Genomic DNA, 16,976 nt, shown 5'->3' on the forward strand with positions numbered 1-16,976 from the left:
AGACAGTTAAGACTTACACAATCTCACATTACATAAATTGTGTAGTTTGTGGCATACAATACTCCTATATTGTTCTGTATATCCTCAGATTTCTCAGTCCTAGAGCTAAATGTTCACTGTTGGCTGCTCTGGTAGTTTATAATAAATTTCCTGTTGCATTTCTTAACCAGAGATGTCTCCCTATATTTACTAACTTTCATCTAACATCAGTGGTCAGTCGTGCTATAATAGTTTTGCAGTTGATGATTTCTCTACTTGTAGGCACCCTGATATAAAACATTGGATCAATTTGTTTCCAGCAGGTCTAATAATTTTCTCACACAAAATATAGTCTAGATGCCTGTCTGATACAATTTTCAAAAACGATAATTTATACAATGCTACATAAATCTTTGTCACTACCTCCCACTCTAAATACAATGTCTCAGTCCAAAGATGGCAAATTGAAATACCCATCTATATAACAAAGTGATTATCTTGGAACCCAGCACCAATTTAAGATTGCCTATCTAACAGCTTCCAGAGGCAATGGAAATTTGATTTTCAATATTTCACATAACACTAAACAAGAAATTTGAAGTGAAAGTGTATAAATTTCATGATTTTGAGTTAGTTATGTTTATTTCAGTAGAAAATGATCCAAAATCATCATCTTCATAAATATTTATCCCTAGTTTTTTGAATAGTAATCTGCATTTTTGTATAAATAACTCATTAACTAAATATACATTCATGTTACAAGATTCAGCATAACAAATTTTAAGTGAATAATTAATTGAATTATGTTATGTGTTATGCATTGATAAATTTCAGTGTCATTCTGGAAGTACAAAAGTAAAATATTTATAAAAAATGAAGATAATATTAAATGAATGAAAATACTTTGTAAGTCTACTTTATACCAGAACTATGTAAAGCACAAAAGAAAATATATAAATTAACTGGTCACAAATGTATATAAAGGATTGCAAATGGTAAACGTCCATAAGTACAGTATATACAACTACATATTTTGTTCAGAGATAAATTCAGAAGTTGACCATTTTCACTTGGCTTGACGTTTATACACATACTAGGGAACTTATGACAGTCCAGCAGTAATCTGCTAAAATAGCACAGCTCCTCTTTCTGGCATACCTCTTTTCAAATGTGGCAATATCTTGATGAAATTGCTACCCATGTTCATCACTTCACCACAATCTTTGGGGCAGAAGTCAAGATGACTATGCAAGAAATGCATTTTCAATGACATGTTGCAGCCAAGCTTTTCATAAGAGGACAGTATGTTATCTACAAACTCCTTGTAATTTACTGCCCGTATGTTCCCTAGTGGGAAGTGGCAACAAAACGACTATTCACGTTGGTGTGTAGAATATACGAGTCTGGCGACATACCATCTGACTTTCAGAAAAGTATGATCCACACAATTCCGAAGACGGCAAGAGCTGACAAGTGCGAGAATTATCGCACAATCAGCTTAGCAGCTCATGCATCAAAGCTGCTTACAAGAATAATATACAGAAGAATGGAAAAGAAAATTGAGAATGCGCTAGGTGACGATCAGTTTGGCTTTAGGAAAAGTAAAGGGACGAGAGAGGCAATTCTGACGTTACGGCTAATAATGGAAGCAAGGCTAAAGAAAAATCAAGACACTTTCATAGGATTTGTCAACCTGGAAAAAGCGTTCGACAATATAAAATGGTGCAAGCTGTTCGAGATTCTGAAAAAAGTAGGGGTAAGCTATAGGGAGAGACGGGTCATATACAATATGTACAACAACCAAGAGGGAATAATAAGAGTGGACGATCAAGAACGAAGTGCTCATATTAAGAAGGGTGTAAGACAAGGCTTTAGCCTTTTGCCCCTACTCTTCAATCTGTACATCGAGGAAGCAATGATGGAAATAAAAGAAAGGTTCGGGAGTGGAATTAAAATACAAGGTGAAAGGATATCAATGATACGATTCGCTGATGACATTGCTATCCTGAGTGAAAGTGAAGAAGAATTAAATGATCTGCTGAACGGAATGAACAGTCTAATGAGTACACAGTATGGTCTGAGAGTAAGTCGGAGAAAGACGAAGGTAATGAGAAGTAGTAGAAATGAGAACAGCGAGAAACTTAACATCAGGATTGATGGTCACGAAGTCAATGAAGTTAAGGAATTCTGCTACCTAGGCAGTAAAATAACCAATGACGGACGGAGCAAGGAGGACATCAAAAGCAGACTTGCTGTGGCAAAAAAGGCATTTCTGGCCAAGAGAAGTCTGCTAATATCAAATACCGGCCATAATTTGAGGAAGAAATTTCTGAGGATGTATGTCTGGAGTACAGCATTGTGTGGTAGTGAAACATGGACTGTGGGAAAACCGGAACAGAAGAGAATCGAAGCATTTGAGATGTGGTGCTGTAGACGAATGTTGAAAATTAGGTGGACTGATAAGGTAAGGAATGAGGAGGTTCTACGCAGAATCGGAGAGGAAAGGAATATGTGGAAAACACTGATAACGAGAAGGGACAGGATGATAGGACATCTGCTAAGACATGAGGGAATGAATTCCATGGTACTAGAGGGAGCTGTAGAGGACAAAAACTGTAGAGGAAGACAGAGATTGGAATACATCAAGCAAATAATTGAGGACATAGGTTGCAAGTGCTACTCTGAGATGAAGAGGTTGGCACAGAAGAGGAATTCGTGGCGGGCCGCCGCATCAAACCAGTCAGTAGACTGATGACCGACCAAAAAAAAAAAAAAAAAAAAAAAAAAATGTTCCCTAAGAACTGTAAACAGTCTGTCTTAAAACAGTCCCATGTGTGCCTCTCATCACCTTGTGTGATTCCATCAAAAGTATGGTCTCCAAAAAGCTCTCGAATCTGTGGGCCTACAAAGATGCCCTCCTTTACTTTGGCATCACTTAAGTAAGGAAATTTGTGCCTTAAGTACTTAAATGTGTCACCATCTTTGTTCACTCCCTTAACAAAGTTTTTCATGAGACCCAACTTGATGTGCAGGGGCAAGAGCAGAATCTTTTTAGGGTCTACTAGAGGTTCACTCTTAATTTTGTTTATACCTGGTTGAACAGATTTTCTGGTGGGCTATTCATGTTTACTGAAATTAGATGCATGAGCTCAGCTATCTCATTCTCAGAGAAAGCAGTAATATTTAGTATACTCTAACTTCATACCTAATAGAAGTGCAACCACTTTCAAGTCACCACAGATCTGCCATTGAGAGTCATTATACGTCATGGCTTCTAGTAAAATTTTCATGTTTTGGTATGACTCTTTCATATGCACACTATGCTCAACTCGAATAGAAGGAACCTCATTACCAATATGTAAAAGTACTGCTTTTAAGCTGAACTTTGACAAATCAATAAAGAGTCTCCAATCATCAGGGTTGTAATTAATTCTGAGAGCCTTCATTAGACAATTTACGTCTACACATGCCACAAGACTATCTTGCATGTTAAAAGAAGGAGTAAATTGTTGCTCTCTTCTGTGGTAGAATGAAACATTTACATTGCTTTCCAGAAAATTGTGTTGCTGCAATCTTGATGCTAAAATCTCAGCCTTAGCTTTAGAGAGCTCCAAATCTCTAATAAGATCACTTAACTCATTTTGAGACAATTTTTGTGGATCGTCAGTTGATGATATATTTGGAAGAAACTCTGGATCTTGTGAGGTACATGGTTCATGAAATTCAGAATCCCCATCAGAAGTAATATTGTACTCTGTCAGTGGTTCAGGTATTGGCAATCCTTTCCCATGCAGAAATGGGCGTATGGCAGATGGAATGTTAGGATGGATCACTGTCTGCTTCTTCTTCTTCTTCTTCTTCTTCTTCTTCTTAGATATTCTCTTCTTGATAGAAGGAACCATACAAAAGTAGCAGTCACTGACATGGTTAGTTGGCTCACACCAGACCATGGGCACTGCAAAGGGCATTGAACGTCCGTTCCCATGCATCCAATTCCTGAGGTTGCTGGCACAAGTGTTGCAGATCACATGTGGAGCCCAGGATTTATCATGATCACCTATTTTTGACCCAAAATAACAACTGTAAACTTTTTTAATTAATGGAGTTATTTGCAGTTTTTGTGAAGCAAATGTCACTTCTCCACACACATAACAAAATGTGTCGGCACTGTTAACACAAACTTGTGGCATTTTTGTTCACTTCAATAGCAGTCAGCTTGAACAACTGGTAGTTAATCTGGAAACAAACTGAAGTTGAAGAGGAGGGAGACAAAAAGATCACTAAAACTGGTATCAAAATGTTTATATCCAAAATATTGCACACTAGTAAGTCCAGGGACAATAATATAATCCATTGTTGCTAGTTACTATGACTCTGACAAACAATTATAATATTTGATTTTAAACTTAACATAAAAGTCTGTTATCTCACCATAATAAAACAGTGTAAAATGAAAACTAGAGCTAATTTTGAAATTGTCTTTGTGATATTTGTGATCAGCGCATTAGAATTGATAGGAATTGGCTATTTTCATTCAATTCACATTTTCATTGTTGTACAGTGAAATTAATGACTGAATTTAAAAATTTAAAATGTTGTCATAATTTATCCATTAAGATGTGAAGTCTTACATCAAAATCTTAACACAATAAGTCAAGTATTATAGTTAGAAACTGCGTATCTGTCTTGAGGCAGTGTGACTGATGGTAAGCAAATACCCAGAATTTATTCATCCAGTATCATAATTGCAGAAGTATTCCACTATTCCTTCAACGTATCCTGCTGCACATAGATGTTGTAAAGCTATGATTTACAGGTTATACAGAAGAGATGTACAAACTGTATACTCTGTGTTGAAGTATTCTCACTGTGAATGTTCAATGCAAAGGTGCCCATATGGTAGTTTGTGGGGTGTTGGGGGGCACTAGACCTGGGAGTGTGGAGTACTTTTAATATTTTGGAAGAAAACTTGTAAGTAGCCATAAAAAGTTCCAATTCTAATCTTGTTAAAAACTATCATAATATCAACTTTTAAATCATTTTCATGAAAGAAAAATACCTGACTACACTATATTTTTTCCTTTCTATAAGAGCTAAAGGGGTATGGGCGCCCTTGGCTCAACATTAATATTTCATTCTGTTGACAGAATGATTGATACAGTTTTAAGTGCAGTGAAGCATATTTTGTACCTGATCATAATTAATAATATAAGCTAGATTGCTGTTGACTTTCATTACTGGCTGAATGTGGATGGTTTCTATATGAATGTATCAACTAAGAATTATTGATACAATAAACTGTTTTCCAGTGTTATCATATCAGTTCCACTCATAACTGTGCTAGATTTAAATATCACTACTGGGAAAAACTGTGGGCATTTGTGAAATCAAATAGCAAAAGAATTCATCACAATTTAAAAGAAGCCTTGAAGCAATGACTCTCATATACAGGTAGCACAAAGAATAAAGCCAACATCAACAACTATTATCCTGACAAATATCATTAATTTTATTATGAAATGATGATTTCATTTTTTCATTAAAACTGATATATCAATGTAATTTATTATATTAGCATTTAAGATAAATTTACGAGTTCTAAGCATTAAGGAGTTAAGACTGGAGAGTGTTGACATACCTGTATATCCAGTAAGTTAGTAAGTTGCTGACTTTTGTGGCTGGAAAAATTAGTGTTACACTAAACTCATCCAGTAAAGAGCTATCAGACATAAGGAAAACTTGAAAGGAAGTGCCAGTGTGCTTTGTCAGCATCAAAGGGCATAATTTTAGCATGCAAGTGAATTCAAACAGGGCACAATGATTAGGTTTCAGGAAAAAGGTTTTCCACACCATTTTGACATATTTTCTTTTACAAAAGTGACACATCTGAGGAACTGATGAGCAGATGAGGCTTGTATGAAGTTATTAGTGATACTATACTGTGGAATATGAGAACAACATGAAAAAGATCTTCAGCCATAACAGCCTATACATTACCATTGACAGTGGTAGGTCATTGCTGCAACATTGCAACTGCTGTGGAGCTCTCATTACATTCGGTGGCATTCTGTAATCCTATGGAGAGCTACATCTAGGATGTGGACTAAGTCAAAATTTACATTTTACTTAATTGCCATACAATGAAATGATGCAATGTTACACAAGGTTATTATATTGAAGTGCTAATATTGATAGTAAAATAACCTAAAACATGAATATTAAAAGTTTCTTTGAATATATTACTCAGCAGTGTAAATGAAATCACCTACAGAAAGTAATTTCATATAACCTCCAACTCAAGCATATTATAGTACCAAAAACATATTTCCAAGGCTCTGGCAGATTGTTAAATACACCTCACTCTTTCTACATTAATGTTAATCCCTTGATGTCCTTATAGAAGCTGTTATTGTCCTAGCAGTATATTCAAGCTTTTTTTTAGTGGAAAAAAGTTGGTAATGATAAATGAAGTTAATGAATATGTATATCATGAAGTGCTTCTCAAATACCATGCTTTTTTGAAGAGATCTCTGCTGAATTTTCTATATAGGGTTGCCATCCATTCAGTTTTTGGTGTGATTGTCATGGAGTTTTTAGTACCATCCAGGATCCCAGGTAAAGGGACTCAGGACACACTTTTATCCTGCCTTGTACAGAATTTGTGAATCATGCAAATGGAGAGAAGGAATGATGTGTGAAATTCTTCCCTCAGTGTCTATACATGATTCAAAATACATACTTGCTTGTTAAATTAGGGATGTTTTGTCCTCCCTCTAGTGATGAAGATAGTTTCTCAAGTTTATCTGTTCTGAAGAAGAAAGTTAAAAGATTTATACCTTTCAACAAAGACTGGTTTGAAAACAATGATTTTTCCACATAGTTGATAAAAGAAATTACTTTGTTATGAAGTTTGTAACTTACCTGCCATATGTTTGAGGGAATATGGAATAGTTGTAGGTAAACAACTAGAATTCTCCCAGATACAGATTTATTCACACTTAGCTTCTACACAGATACAAGTCCGGAGGCTAACTGCCGTTAGCGTCCAACATCCTGCTCAAAGCCCTCTCCTCAAAGATAGCACACTTACGCACAGAACAAATATCGATATTTATGGTGCTCTACGCCACATGTTCAATAAAATTTGAAGAAAGAAAAGCTATAGTGCATCATCAGAAGACACAAAAACACATTCCGCCACAACAGCAGTGTTATGAAAAGAGAACAATTACAACTTTCTTTGTGAAGAAGCATACATCTTAAGAAGAAAAAAATGTAGTTTATGAAGTGAGGCAAAAATATTGTCCATAAAGTGTGGTAGCACAGAAAAATATGCTGTAAAGTGTCTTCATTGTCATCTGCAAACCCTATGCTGTAGTACTGAAGCAGATGCAAAATTTTTGTGCATGTAAAATCCAGTCTGAGTTATAAAATTAATTTTGCATAATTTCAATTTCACATAAATAAACTATCAAAATTTTGCAGACCCCTAAATTTCTTTTCACATGAGTGACATGCTCTGATGTGGCAGAGTAAAGAAGGAGAAAATGCTTCCCCTGGATCACAAAAAAAAAAAAAAAAATAAAAAATAAAAAAAAAATGGAAATATTCTCTATTTAAAAGACTGACTGAAAAGTGGGATACCAGCTGCCTCATTCTACCTTCCTCAGAACCTTACATTTTCCCAAAAATTTTGGGACTTATTACTTTTCCATCACTTTCCCACTGCCACCACCTCCTTCTCTGTCACCATAAAAAAAGTGAACATGTTTGCATGGAAAAATTTTTGGAAAATTTTTTAAAGGTTCTGAGGAAAGTAGAATGACGCAGCTGGTATCCCACTTTGCAGTCAGAGTCTTTTAAATAGAGAATATTCACCTTTCTTTATGATCCTGTAGGTGCATCTTCCCCTTCTTTTCCCCGCCACAGCAGTTGGGCTGAATGAGTGAGTGAGACTGGGCAAGTGGGAGTGGATGGTTATGAGTAACTTACAGTGATGGACTAGTGGGTGTGAGTGAGCTATGGTTAGGGGAGCTTGCAGGAGTGAGAAGTTAGTTGCATTTTAAAAAGAGTGTGGATATGTTTGCATGCCAAAACGTTTGTGAAATTTTATAAAGGTGCTGACGAAGGTAGAATCAGGCAACTGGTACCCCACTTTTCAGTCAGAATTTTTTAAGCAGAAGCATATTCCCCTTTTTCTGCTCCATTAGGAGCATTTTTCTGCTGGTAAATAACACTGTAAAACATGGTCTTAAAAGATTTTATTATGATACAGAGACATTGGATCTCTATAGTGAATTTGGTTCCTTTGCATAAAATTTTCAGCCACTGAGAGGATTTTCACAGTGTGTGGAGGCAGAGTTTAAGGAAATATTGTGCTACATCTGTACAAGATGGCTCTCACTACTTCCTGAAACTGGGGGAATTGGCTTGCCATCAAGTCATATTTTATTTCAAAGCATAAGGAAGATTATTAAAGATTGATTTGGCTGTTATTGACATAAGATGGGGGAGCATGATGCTGAAGAATCAGATCATTCTCTTTGTGAATGCTTGATAGATTTTCTGCATTATATTTTGCTCCTGTTTGGAACTGCTGTTAGAAAACTGGAAAACAGATCAATTATTTCTGTTGAGTTGATCACACGAATAAGGGACCTGAAGAGTAAACTAGACCGCAGGAAACACAATAAATTCTTAGGAAAGATAGTTCATGGAATTCTAGATAAAATGCCTAAATCACAGAAGTTGAATTTTGAAAATAATACACAATCATTATTATCACATTGCATTCATTATTCATCCCAAAACTATAAATTTTCTGAGAAGAATGTTTTCAGTCTGCTTACAGGTTTTTTGCTTTAAAGAACAAGAAGATTTTCACCTGTGATGGCAATATGTTTTAAAAATTTCCAACAAACTGGATCTCAACCTGGTTGAAGATTAGTTATACAATGAATTCTTTGATTTCTGGAATGCATACACTGGACTTCATAAAAGTAAGGCAGAAGATCAGATTTGGGTAGATTTCTCTAAGCAGCGGATCACCACTGGCTCTCCAGTTGGTAATTGCTTAGGCTTATATCATACATATTGTCAGTTCCATCTCACAGTCAGAAGAAAGAAATCAGATATCCATGGCCTTAGTGAGAAGCGAACTTCAAATAAAGTGAACTTTTCTGAAAGTTGTGGTGAAATCTTGAATATTCTGAAAGAGAGGTATGACAGTGAAGGACTATTTAATGCAGTGAAGATCAACACAAAATATGCATAAATACAAAACAGTGATCACTTTACTGTTGAAAATTTTCTTCAATTTTTTATCTCCTTTTTATCTTAACTTTGAACTGAACTTGTTATATTGCCTGCAGATGTTAATTTAAAACTTCATTTCATGTTTAAATGGAAAATTCATACATACCAAATAAGAATGAAAGGGAGAAGACTTTCTGTTTTTCTATTTTTATGTTAGCACAATATTAAATTAAATTTTGATATGTTGAGATATTATTGGTTATATTACTTATGTATTTTTAGCAAGCTATTAGCAGTTTCTTTGTCCACAGTTTTTAAGAATACTTCATTCATATGAGTTGCCCCCCCCCCCCCCCCCCCCGTCACCAAACTGTTATCTGTACTCACTAGTGATCAAAAATGTGCAGAACAAAGTATTTATTTTTTATCAAAGCAACTATAGTATAATTATGCATACTGCAAATGTAGCAGAATAAAGATGCGACATTAATTCTAGGCAATGGGTTTCCAGTTAGGTTTGTGGCCCATCAGTAGTCCCAAAACATTATCTATTTCTTGTATTTCATTTTTTTGAGTACACTATAGCTTTTGAATTGTGCACACTCAGTTTTCTCAAAAATTTAGTATACTACAGAAACATTTATTTTCTTATTATGACGAGAAATATGGGAAGATATTTCTCAAACAGGTGGAAATCTTTAGCACTTTCAACAATTACTTTGAAATTGCTTTCTGTTTCAAAACATAAGTAATGACAGGCACAACTTCAAAAAAGTAAATGGTTTTACACACACGCATGCACACTCGCGCACACACACACACACACACACACACACACACACACACACACACACACACACACACACACACACACACAAACAAACATATATCGGAGAGAGATATGTCTGGCAAAAATGAAATGACAAATAAAAACCGAGCAGTATGGGAAGTAATTAAGTAAGTGGCAAATAAAGTATCTCACAAAAAGGAAAATAGCCCACGGGGAGATGACAACATAAAAGTTACTGGTCCCCAACAAACAAAAAATATTTTCAGGTTTACGTGCACATGCAGTTGTCATAAACACTTTAATACTCAGTGATAAGAAAGGCAATCTCAACAAACAGCAAATTAAAGTGCATTCATGCCTCTCCTCACTCTACATTGATGAAACATCTACAAATGAAATCTTTCGCATTGCAACAATTGAAGAATATAGTGCCAAGAAATTGATAGCATTTTAGACTTCCTAGTAAAGCAATACATTAAAACTGTTTCTGTAACTCTTGTAGATATAGTAAACTCATCTTTTCTGATAGTTTTATTTCCTGATTCTCATTATCAGGCTTCTGCAAAATCACAGGTAAAATAATGCGAACCTTTAACCCTGATGTCCATTCTACATCTACATCTATACTCCGCGAGCCACCTTACGGTGTGTGGCGGAGGGTACTTATTGTACCACTATCTGATCCCCCCTTCCCTGTTCCATTCACGAATTGTGCGTGGGAAGAACGACTGCTTGTAGGTCTCCGTATTTGCTCTAATTTCTCGGATCTTTTCGTTGTGATCATTACGCGAGATATATGTGGGCGGTAGTAATATGTTGCCCATCTCTTCCCGGAATGTGCTCTCTCGTAATTTCGATAATAAACCTCTCCGTATTGCGTAACGCCTTTCTTGAAGTGTCCGCCACTGGAGCTTGTTCAGCATCTCCGTAACGCTCTCGCGCAGACTAAATGTCCCCATGACGAATCGCGCTGCTTTTCGCTGGATCATGTCTATCTCTTCTATTAATCCAACCTGGTAAGGGTCCCATACTGATGAGCAATACTCAAGAATCGGACGAACAAGCGTTTTGTAAGCTACTTCTTTCGTCGATGAGTCACATTTTCTTAGAATTCTTCCTATGAATCTCAACCTGGCGCCTGCTTTTCCCACTATTTGTTTTATGTGATCATTCCACTTCAGATCGCTCCGGATAGTAACTCCTAAGTATTTTACGGTCGTTACCGCTTCCAATGATTTACCACCTATGGCATAATCGTACTGGAATGGATTTCTGCCCCTATGTATGCGCATTATATTACATTTATCTACGTTTAGGGAAAGCTGCCAGCTGTCGCACCATGCATTAATCCTCTGCAGGTCCTCCTGGAGTACGTACGAGTCTTCTGATGTTGCTACTTTCTTGTAGACAACCGTGTCATCTGCAAATAGCCTCACGGAGCTACCGATGTTGTCAACTAAGTCATTTATGTATATTGTAAACAATAAAGGTCCTATCACGCTTCCCTGCGGTACTCCCGAAATTACCTCTACATCTGCAGATTTTGAACCGTTAAGAATGACATGTTGTGTTCTTTCTTCTAGGAAATCCTGAATCCAATCACAAACCTGGTCTGATATTCCATAAGCTCGTATTTTTTTCACTAAACGTAAGTGCGGAACCGTATCAAATGCCTTCCTGAAGTCCAGGAATACGGCATCAATCTGCTCGCCAGTGTCTACGGCACTGTGAATTTCTTGGGCAAATAGGGCGAGCTGAGTTTCACATGATCTCTGTTTGCGGAATCCATGTTGGTTATGATGAAGGAGATTTGTATTATCTAAGAATGTCATAATACGAGAACACAAAACATGTTCCATTATTCTACAACAGATTGACGTAAGCGAAATAGGCCTATAATTATTCGCATCTGATTTATGACCCTTCTTGAAAATGGGAACGACCTGTGCTTTCTTCCAGTCGCTAGGTACTTTACGTTCTTCCAGCGATCTACGATAAATTGCTGATAGAAAAGGGGCAAGTTCTTTAGCATAATCACTGTAGAATCTTAAGGGTATCTCGTCTGGTCCGGATGCTTTTCCGCTACTAAGTGATAGCAGTTGTTTTTCAATTCCGATATCGTTTATTTCAATATTTTCCATTTTGGCGTCCGTGCGACGGCTGAAGTCAGGGACCGTGTTACGATTTTCCGCAGTGAAACAGTTTCGGAACACTGAATTCAGTATTTCTGCCTTTCTTCGGTCGTCCTCTGTTTCGGTGCCATCGTGGTCAACGAGTGACTGAATAGGGGATTTAGATCCGCTTACCGATTTTACATACGACCAAAACTTTTTAGGGTTCTTGTTTAGATTGTTTGCCAATGTTTTATGTTCGAATTCGTTGAATGCTTCTCTCATTGCTCTCTTTACGCTCTTTTTCGCTTCGTTCAGCTTTTCCTTATCAGCTATGATTCGACTACTCTTAAACCTATGATGAAGCTTTCTTTGTTTCCGTAGTACCTTTCGTACATGATTGTTATACCACGGTGGATCTTTCCCCTCGCTTTGGACCTTAGTCGGTACGAACTTATCTAAGGCGTACTGGACGATGTTTCTGAATTTTTTCCATTTTTGTTCCACATCCTCTTCCTCAGAAATGAACGTTTGATGGTGGTCACTCAGATATTCTGCGATTTGTGCCCTATCACTCTTGTTAAGCAAATATATTTTCCTTCCTTTCTTGGCATTTCTTATTACACTTGTAGTCATTGATGCAACCACTGACTTATGATCACTGATACCCTCTTCTACATTCACGGAGTCGAAAAGTTCCGGTCTATTTGTTGCTATGAGGTCTAAAACGTTAGCTGCACGAGTTGGTTCTCTAACTATCTGCTCGAAGTAATTCTCGGACAAGGCAGTCAGGATAATGTCACAAGAGTCTCTGTCCCTGGCTCCAGTTCTGATTGTGTGACTATCCCATTCTATACCTGGTAGATTGAAGTCTCCCCCTATTACAATAGTATGATCACGAAACTTCTTCACGACGTTCTGCAGGTTCTCTCTGAGGCACTCAACTACTACGGTTGCTGATGCAGGTGGTCTATAGAAGCATCCGACTATCATATCTGACCCACCTTTGATACTTAACTTAACCCAGATTATTTCACATTCGCATTCGCTAATAACTTCACTGGATATTATTGAATTCTTTACTGCTATAAATACTCCTCCACCATTGGCGTTTATCCTATCCTTGCGGTATATATTCCATTCTGTGTCTAGGATTTCGTTACTGTTCACTTCCGGTTTTAACCAACTTTCCGTTCCTAATACTATATGCGCACTATTTCCTTCAATAAGAGATACTAATTCAGGAACCTTGCCCTGGATACTCCTGCAGTTTACCAATATTACGTTAACTTTTCCTGTTTTTGGTCTCTGAGGACGGACGTTCTTTATCAACGATGATAATGTCCTCTCTGGTAAGCCGTCAGGTATTTTATCGTTTCGCCCAAGGGGGGGTCCCTCTAACCTAAAAAACCCCCGTGTGCACGCCACACGTACTCTGCTACCCTAGTAGCTGCTTCCGGTGTGTAGTGCACGCCTGACCTGTCTAGGGGGGCCCTACAGTTCTCCACCCAATAACGGAGGTCGATGAATTTGCAACCATTATAGTCGCAGAGTCGTCTGAGCCTCTGGTTTAGACCCTCCACACGGCTCCAAACCAGAGGACCGCGATCGACTCTGGGCACTATGCTGCAGATATTAAGCTCAGCTTGCACTCCGCGTGCGATGCTGGTTGTCTTCACCAAATCAGCCAGCCGCCGGAAGGAACCAAGGATGGCCTCAGAACCCAAGCGGCAGGCGTCATTCGTTCCGACATGTGCTACTATCTGCAGCCGGTCACACCCAGTGCGTTCAATAGCTGCCGGAAGGGCCTCCTCCACATTACGGACGAGACCCCCCGGCAAGCACACCGAGTGCACACTGGCATTCTTCCCCGACCTACCCGCTATTTTCCTGAGGGGCTCCATAACCCGCCTAACGTTGGAGCTCCCTATAACTAATAGGCCCGCCCTCTGTGACTGTCGGGACCTTGCCGGAGAATCGGCCACTGGCCCAACAGGCGAGGCATCCTGTGGTGGCTCGGAAACGATGTCATCACCACTAGGAAGCACCCCGTACCTGTTGGAAAGGGGTAAGGCAGCTGCCACGCGGCCAGATCCCACCTTCGCCTTTCGGCAAAATGCATTCGGATCTGGCTTATGAAGCTGGGAACAGGGGTGGGAGTGTCAGGGGGGGGGGGGATAGGTTGCAACAGCTCCCCAGGGAGAACAGGGTTTTCACCATAGACGTACTCACTTGTGGTGCCTTTGCTATCTGGTTTGTATGATGACCACAGGCTGAGGAGTACCCATGGGAGGGCCTTGGTCCAAAGGCTGTCATGACACTGCAGTGCTGTCTTCAATGTGTGCTGCCACCTTTTTACCAGTCCATTTCCTTGGCAGTGGTAGGCAGTCATGCGATGTTTGTTTATACCACACACCTGGCAGAGGTGAGTGAAGAGTGCTGATTCAAACTGCGGGGCCTAGTTGGTGGTGACAGTAGTGGGGCAGCCGAAGTGGTAAACCCAGCAAGAAACAAAAGCCTTAGCCACAGTTTTGGCAGTTACCCTCATGTGATATGCACCACTATAATGCCCCTCCTGGGCGAAAATGTTCTCAATCAGTTTTCGTCTGTTAGATATTATTTTAGAAGGGACACTGTAGTTACTATATGATATTAAGACCCGTAGCTTAGCTGGCATGCTACTGTGGGATTTCAATTGGGTTGTAGGGCAAGGAATACACACTTAATACTGTAAGACTCGACATGTTTCGTATCGGTAAGTACAAATGTCCATGTTACAGCAAGTCATACAGCAAATTAAGTAAGCAAAATGGTGCAGCCTATTAGGTTAAAGGGTGGAAGATCTTCTGATGGTGGAGACATTTTGTTCATACTTGCTGATGCCACACATTACTAAATGCGTAGCCAGCGTCTCTATTGAAGTTTTTGTCACATAGTCTAATTTCCAATCCTTCTATAATCACAGATTCCCAATAGTTTGAAGTATGGGCCAGAATTCTCATATGTAATAAAATAATCTTGTGTTTATTTAACAGGCTGCGCTCAGCCACCACTGATTTTTAATATTCCTGTACTTCAGGTGACACTGATGTTCACAACCATGATCACCAACAATCTGCATAGACTGCCCTATGTAACTGATGCCACACTTGCAAGGAATGTTATAAATCCCTGACACTCTCAGGCCGAGATTACCTTTAACATGTTGCAACATTCCCTTTATTTTCTCAGGTAGATAGAGCTTGATCTGAAACTTCCTGGCAGATTAAAACTGTGTGCCGGACTGAGACTCGAACTCAGGACCTTTGCCTTTCGTGGGCAAGTGCTCTACCATCTGAGCTACCCAAGCACGACTCACGACCCGTCCTCACAGCTTCAATTCTGCCAGTACCTCATCTCCTACCCTACAAACTTCACAGAAGCTCTTCTGTGAACCTTGCAGAACTAGCACTCCTGGAAGAAAGGATATTGTGGAGACATGGCGTAGCCACAGCCTGAGGGATGTTTCCAAAATGAGATTTTCACTCTACAGCAGAGTGTACGAGTCTCGGTCTGGCACACGGTTTTAATCTACCAGGAGGTTTCGTATCAGTGCACACTCTGCTGCAGAGTGAAAATCTCATCCTGAAACATCCCCCAGGCTGGGGCTTAGCCACGTCTCCGCAATATCCTTTCTTCCACGAGTGCTAGTTCTGCAAGGTTCGCAGAAGAGCTTCTGTGAAGTTTGGAAGGTAGGAGACAAGGTACTGGTGGAATTGAAGCTGTGAGGATAGGTCGTGAATCATTTTTGGGTAGCTCAGTTGCCAGTTAGCCGGCGGACGGCATGGAGTAAAGATGTAGTGTGGTGTGCGCTGTGCTGTCTTTGCTTCCACATGGTAGGTCTTGCACTTGCTGTAGCTTAAAGCTCTGTTTATAGAACACTTCAAGAAATAATGAGTAGTATGCAATGATGGCCCAACCAAGTAGAAAAGATACATTGAAACTTACTTTTGATCCTCAATATGCTCGACCCAAGTCGTCTGAAGTAGACAATTGGTTAGAAGAAGATGAGAAGCTCTCCTTTAATGATATAATAGGGATCCACCTGTTGACTGTAGCTTGTGTTGTGTTTGTAAAATTGTGTAGTGCTGAGTTGTGCAAGAAAATAGTTGAATCTTCTGGAGGTGTCAAAAAATTTAAGCATTCTGATGGAAATGTTGATGAAGTCACCGTTGAACATGCTGGTTTCGGCATTTGCACAGTTCGAATATTGGAGTTGCCTTTTGAGATTACAACAGAACAAATTAATGCTGTAATTTCACCCTTTGGGAAAGTGCTCAGCAACTATGCCTAGAAATGGTCAAGCGTGCATAAATTTCCCATACTAAATGGAGTACGGCAGCTTTGAGTAGAGTAGCAATAGCACATCCTGTCGTACACCAATGTCTGCGGGTATTGAGGGATTGTAATTTATGACAACCAACTGCGAACCTGTGCCACCTGTAACAAGCCCAGGCACATTCGCACAGAATGTATACCGCAGCGCGTTGCACAGCTGCCAGCCCACGAGGCCGCCAGGCCAATGGCGATGACCACACTGCCTGGAACTTACGCCGCCATGGCACGTGCACAACCGACTGCTTCCTCAGCCCCTAAATCGTATGCAAATACAAGTATTTCAGACACTGAAATTCCAATGGATGTCACTGCCATCATAGCTGATGACCTCCAAGAGTCCCACCAGTCTAGAAAAACAGTTGAAGTTCCACCAAAACAGGCACTTGCAACTGCAAAGGAAGCAGATCCGCCGGAAGCTGCAGACCGACACACCTTGCAGGAAACCGAAACTAACTTGGATACTG

The 16,976-nt window shown here is 39.2% G+C and overlaps 1 protein-coding gene across 2 annotated transcripts in view; it reads right to left on the reverse strand.

Annotated features, from left to right (window-relative positions):
* LOC126471429 (uncharacterized) overlaps positions 1 to 16,976 on the reverse strand; it is a 649,788-nt gene that overhangs the window by 210,545 nt on the left and 422,267 nt on the right. The window lies entirely within an intron of this gene.

The sequence above is a fragment of the Schistocerca serialis genome, chromosome 3 (assembly GCF_023864345.2).
Source record: "Schistocerca serialis cubense isolate TAMUIC-IGC-003099 chromosome 3, iqSchSeri2.2, whole genome shotgun sequence".
In the NCBI taxonomy this organism is placed as follows: domain Eukaryota; kingdom Metazoa; phylum Arthropoda; class Insecta; order Orthoptera; family Acrididae; genus Schistocerca; species Schistocerca serialis.